Below are 6,509 nucleotides of genomic sequence, written 5' to 3'. Positions count from 1 at the left end.
TGAGGGTGGCTGTGGCAGCAGTCCCCCAGATCCCAGCTGCAGCGGCATCAGTCGCTCTCAGGGCTTGAGCAAGGGAAAACAGCCCGTCTGCCCAGGGGCTGGGCACGGGCTGAGCTGCAGGCAGCAGCAGCAGCAAGGATTTTTTTACGTTTTGGGATGTGGAGGTTCATAGGTGGAGGTAATGAGGGAGTAGGAGGTTTGTTTTGGTTTTTTTTTCCTATATTTTTTACCCTGTGAGATTGAACTGATCACCTGTCTCAGATCTGGAGAGTGAAGTAAACTTGAGAAAGCTTAGGATACAGTCTGTTTACTTGTTTCCTGAATAGCATTAGGAATTTCTTCTCCTTTTCTTGCTGCTGTGCTGTTACAGGTGTTTCTTCCAAACTGAGATGTATAAAGAGGTGTTGTCATTTACTGCTGATGTTCTGTCTTTTACAAGTCCTGTGTCTGGTGGATTTACGTGGTCATTGCTGGCCTGTTTGCTAATAAGTGTGACATTTGTTTTGCTACTTCTTTACTTACCTAGTTCCTTTATTGAGCCTTTGGTTCCAGAGATGGTAGATTGACAGCTGCTGTTTAGTCTGAACTCTTGATATTCTTTCAGCTGTGATGCTAGGGGACCAAGCAAGTTTTCTAATATGTTAATGCTTGCACTGTGTCTCAGGAAGGATGAGGTATACAGGGCTCCAGGAAGGTACATCTCCGAAGGACTTGTCCCATCAGATGCTGTTAACAGCTGTTTGAGGATTTTACCTGGTTTCTTTTTGATGGTAACTTGAATAGATTTTGTCCTGTAGTGTCTTTTTGCAACACTGTAGCATCTCATATCGCTTGATATTAAAGTTGGCATCTGAACTTTTATTAAAGAATGAATTATTCTGAAATTCAGTAGTATGTTAAAAGTCTAGTTGATTAGTCCCCACTGCGTAGGCTTGGGAAATTTGATTTCAGATGATGTTTTTTACTTCAGATATTTTTGTTTCCATTTTGAAGCACTGGATTCTGCCCTTTGCAACTGAATTTTCACATTAATTTACAGTGTGGAGTAAATGTTTGTTTTATTTCAAAGAGTGGCCCTGTGGCCCTTTTATGCATTCTTGTTCATCTCAAACTTTGGGTTGCTCTACATGAATAGTGTGTTTGGTTTGGTTTTTTTTTTGTAAAGTTAGTGTGTCTAGACAGATTTGAGTGGTACCAAAATCCAAAAGAAGAAAGTGATTAAAGCCTTTTAAAAAATGCCCATGTGCCTGATGTTAAATAAAGAAGACCTTGGATTGAATAAACACTGATAGGACCTAAAGTTTCTGTTCTGCACTTGAGAGACACTTCAGTTTGCTCTCTTTAGAGGGCCCAATTACAGCTGGTTTGGTGCTTATCTTGTTTTGATTCTGTTAACTTTGGTAGGCATTGCTTTTATTTATTTTTTAACCCTGTTAAATTTTGGAAATAGAGTTCTGGAAGATACTTAAATGTGTGGAGTATTTGCATTTTACCCTGTCTCTGTGTCAGTCCTGTGGCCACCTGCAGTGGAGGGCCCCAAGGCTGTGGAGTGCAGGTGACATCCAGGTAAATGGTGCAGGACTGCCCATGGTGCCTGGGCTTACAGGGGAGCACAGAAGGCTGTAAGCAGCTGTGCTTTTGTCTCAAGTCTCTCTTGGACCTGAAGAAGGTATTTTTGCTAGAAATGGTCCTGCTGAGACTCCTGGTGTTTCACTGTAGTAGTGATGAACTAAAATACCAGTGTGGTGCCATGGCGAGTAGGGGAATAAGGAAACAATTGGACAAGTTGAGGCTGTCAAGACATAACCTAGGGCAGAGGTGCTGGCTGTGCTAGGGACCATTTGGACCATTTTCCTTCCCTAAGAGGAGTGATCTCAGCTGGCCTCAGGCCAGCTGAAAAGTTATGTTCTCCCTAGATGTGTTGTATAGGTAAAGCTGCTTCTCTTCCAACCAATTTTTTTTTTTTTAATTTCAGCTGTATTTGTTACAATCTATTTTTTTTTCTGTGGTTGAATATTAGGGTCAACATCTTCCCTGGCAGATTTTCTGGGCTGAGACTGGGTTGCGTGGAAACCATGCCCCACTGTAGCTGCTACCCTGCTTGGAGCCTTTGCTAGTGTACCAAGACACGGCTTTGGCTTGCTTTTAACACTTTTGGAGCTCATTTGTGAAGATCTGAAGTTACCAGTGTATTGAGCAATGCAAATCTTGTTTCCCTGAATCCAGGCTGAGATTCATTTGGGACTCTCGGTGTTAACTTCAATTTTTCAGATAACGAAGGTGTGCAGCTGTATAAGTGGTTTGAGGAACTGTGGCATTCGTGTGTATGAAAATGAAGTAATTATGTGTGCCAGATACCATTAAACAAAGGGTGGCCTGCTATGTCTCCTTTCCACTAAATTAGGCCAATGTGCAATAGTAGCTTTTACTGACTGGATGGGTAGTAGCTACAAATCTCTAGCTCCTGGCGCTGGGACCTGTGCTGAGGATTGAGAGCACTGAAGTGCCATAAATTTCAGAACTTATCTCAAAGACCAGGGCTGGGAAAGTTTGAATGAAAACTAAGACATGTTGTTTTTTGACAGCAAATGGATTGACCATTGGAACGAGCTGTCTGAAGGTAGAGGGGAACCTCCATTCTTCATGCTGCAATTCAAGGCCAGAAACTTTTCTGAAAGATGTTCCAGCCTTTGGGCTCAACTAAGGAAATGGAAACTTTAGGGCCAGCATTACATGAGGCTGAGCCAGATGGTCTGGTGGGCTTTGTGAATTGAAGTTTAATGTGTCTATGCTGCTAGAGCTACGATAACTCCTCCATTCTCTGCAAAGTGCCATGTCATCCCAGGTGTCTCTGTCCTGGTCTGAGTACATGGGTTGGTGAGCAGCTGAGCTGACCAACAGCCCCAATGGCTCATCTCGTTCCTGCTTCTGCCAGTGTGGGCTCATCCTCTTTGAGCTTTGGTATTCATCCAGCCTGGTCCTGAGCTAATTCGTCTCACTAAACTAGCCAGAGACTATCTTGTTTTAATTGTGTTTTGTTCTGGCTGTGTTAGTCCTTTTATAGGTTCCTGTGGTTGAATCGGCTCGCAGAAGGGCCAGACAAGCACAGGACGTAACGTAATCAGCAGGAGAGGAAGACTGAGAGGGAAGGACAGGCCTGCCTCCTTTTGGCCTCCCAGAACTGTTGGCTTGGTTAACCTCATTTTGTGTAGTTTCACACTGGTGCATTTTCTTATGGCTCCCAGGCAGAGGCAGGAGACTGGACTAGAGGATTTTTGGTCTGATCCTGTGCAACTGTTCTTTTCCTTAATAGCAAATCTGTTCTTCCTCTTTGGCTTTTGCTGTATGTGTCCCTGTTATTGCTTCTTTGTTTTAATTTTTATTCTTTCCTTTCTCTACATTTCTTCTAAGTGACCAGTCCTTTGCTGTGTGGAACTTCTTCAGACTCCAGCTTAGACCCGTTTGCTCATCTGCAGTTACTCTTGGAGAAGGTTTAAAAATACACAGCAAAGCCTGTCTTAGGAGACCAGTCAAGGAGCTGACGAAAGTGGGTTGCCTAGCAGAGGTGGCCTAATAAAATTGGAGTGGAATTGTACTGTGCATCTTTGGGACAGCTTCTGGGTGGTCTGTTCAGACAAATTCGTGTCCTGCTGGTGTGGAGTCTCACGTGGGTTTCACTGTGTTGTCAAGTGAACTGAGATGTGTTTGTTTCCCAGCTTTGTAGGGTGCCATAGCTGCAGCAAGTGCTTCCCTAAGTAATCAGCGCCTTCGGCCTTGCACATTGTGATCTCACAAGCCATCGCGTCTGTGATGTCACAATGGAAGAGATTCTGGTGTTCTGACATGTGTGCTCGTGCCTTTGACAAATCAGCCAAGGAACCCAGCGGCAAGAATGAGCTCAAGAGATGGGAGAGACCTTCCTTAACCCAAGAGTGCCCTCCATCCTTTAGTCAGCCTTTTCCATGTTCACTTATCTCTTCCATAATGACCATACAGAGGGAAATCAGTGCCTGTATAGGGTGAATTTTTTTTTCTTCAGTTGACCTACCAAGATGCATGTTTCTTGCAGATGAGCAGTTGCCCAACTCTCCTCCTGTACTCCTCATTCTTTTCTGTTGTTCCCCTCACTTGTATTGCTTCTAATTTTAGACTGTAAGTTCTTGAGAACAGGGACCTCCTCATCTGTAGTGGGAAGAGGCTGGGTGTGATTGTGGAGTACTGTAAAAACAAAATGATGAATGCCAAGTTGTATCTGAGCTGAGTAATGATGGGGCAGCATATAGACGTGCCATTACAAATTTTCCAAAACACAGGCGTGGTTGTCTAGGAGTACTGGAGACAAACCCAGCCAGACGTGAAGGGAGTGCAGCCGTGAAGTGTACTGTTTTCATGTTCAAGTGATGATACTGTGAGGTTAACAAATTAAAGAAAGAAGCAAATCTACCTGTCTAAAATTGTGTTACTTTATTAAACAGTTCTGAAAGCTTTGTCTTTTGTTATTTGTTTTACTTTATGTTGGTTGGTTTTTTTTGCAAGTTTGAGTGGCAAGAGTGGATAAGCTGGTCTTGTTCATAGTCTCTTGTTTCCTGCCTCACAGGCTAGCCAGGTGCTGTCATTTTTGTACTGTAGTTCATCTAATGAAATATTGGGGTTTAGGTTAAGGTTGATTAAAAAACACCCTGAGTTATCTCTATTGTTCTTCAGTTATATTTTCACACAAGTGAAATATGGGCTCACATTTGACCTCTGAGTATGCATTTGAACAGCTACCAAAATTGAAGTCCTGCATTTTTTGTTATATTGTTATATTGTGTTCCAGGTGTCACTAAATGTGTGCAATTTTGTTCTACAGAAAGCATCTCTATTACCCTAACTTTTTTTCCTCCGCAATTCAATAAAATAGACAAACCTGACTTACATTTTTGATTGGTTTTCATTGCTCTAGCCTTGAGTTCAGTTGTCTGTTGAAGGCCAGGAGTCACAGCTGCCCCTACCCAGGTTTTGCACAAATAATAAACTGAAGCATTTTACTCCCAGAGCTTGCTTGCTTTTATTTTTTAATTTCAGTTTCTCTTGTAGTTTAAGTTAGTGCAGGGTTTTCTTGTTTGTTTGTTTTTTAATATGGTGGAGGGCTGTCTTGTCGTAATGAAGTAATTGAACATGTAAGTGGAGGCTCTCTTGAAATGTAATTTCTTGGGTTACCCCACCAATGTGAAGTTAGGTGTTGTCTTCCTGCCCCTTCCCTACTCAGCTTATCAAACTGGAAAGTAAAAGGGAATATTTAGGGCTCAAAGGCAACCTGTAATTTTAATTAGATGTAGTTGTAAAAAGTTCATCTTTATGTTATGCGCCAGGAGTCATTAAGCTCAAGTTCTTAGTAGGCTAATTTTCCTGCCATTGATGAATTTGACTCCTCTGGAGCTTGTGTGGTGCACATCTCTCTCTGTGGATTCGGGGCTGCCCTGCAGGCAGGGGACAGCGTTTGCACTGCCCTACTGGCTCTTGTCACCAGCATTCTTCACGTGGCAGGAGTTCCCTGTCTTGTTCCTTGCCGCTTTGGTTGTCCCTAAGCAACCTTCCCAGTAGGACGCCTGGCACACAACAGCCGCCAGTGCAGATTCTCCGCTTCACACTCAGTGGGGCCCCTGGCAAAGCTGAAGGCTACAGCTGACACTTGCCTTTCTCTTGGCTTTCCTTCCTTACTGGTGATCAAACTGTCTTGCTTTAGTACCATGTGCTTGGACTGCTTAGGAAGCAAGCGCTGTGGTCAGCCTGAACTTGTCTTGGTACCTACAGCTGATGTCCAGAGAACATTTTTTTCTTAATTTATTTTTAAAGTATAGATGCTGATTTTAGCCAGTACTGTCATATGGGGCACACAGTGTTACATAGCCCAGAACACAAACTATCTTCCAGCTGAAACCCACCACATACAGCCATTTCCCATCTTACTGGGTGTAGCAAATGTAAAGTGCTGTCACATTTTCCTAGGTCTGTGTACAATCTGTCAAAATAATTCCTGAGGTCCAACCTCAGTTCATGGTCTCATTACATTTCATACGTATCTGTGTGAGGAATTTGAGCTGTGTGATATGAAATATTAACCTAGTAGGGTTGACTGCCAGATGTGACAGCTTGCACTGTCTGAGATTATAATCTGATCCTGTGTGTATAAGAAATATATATATGGTGTTTTATGTAGGTTTGGAAATGGAATCACTGAACATGTGGATTTATATGGCTAGAGCTGGGTTTTTAATTTTTGAAGCTGAATTGCTTGCATCGTTTTCTCTTGGAAAAAAGTACAGGATAATTACTAGTGCTTTGCATTGTCATAGCCATTATAAATGCTTTACATGACATCTAATAAAGTGTGTTTGCTCACCAGCTATCTTGTGCTCTGAGGCACTCTGACCTTGCCAAAGAAGATGATGTGAGGTCTTCCCAGGGCACCCAGAGCAGTGGCTGGGTAAACATACCGTTAAAACTTCATTTGGCTGAAGGTGCAG

This window comes from Geospiza fortis, unplaced genomic scaffold, assembly GCF_000277835.1.
Source record: "Geospiza fortis unplaced genomic scaffold, GeoFor_1.0 scaffold333, whole genome shotgun sequence".
NCBI classification, from domain to species: domain Eukaryota; kingdom Metazoa; phylum Chordata; class Aves; order Passeriformes; family Thraupidae; genus Geospiza; species Geospiza fortis.
This window is presented reverse-complemented; position numbering follows the sequence as displayed.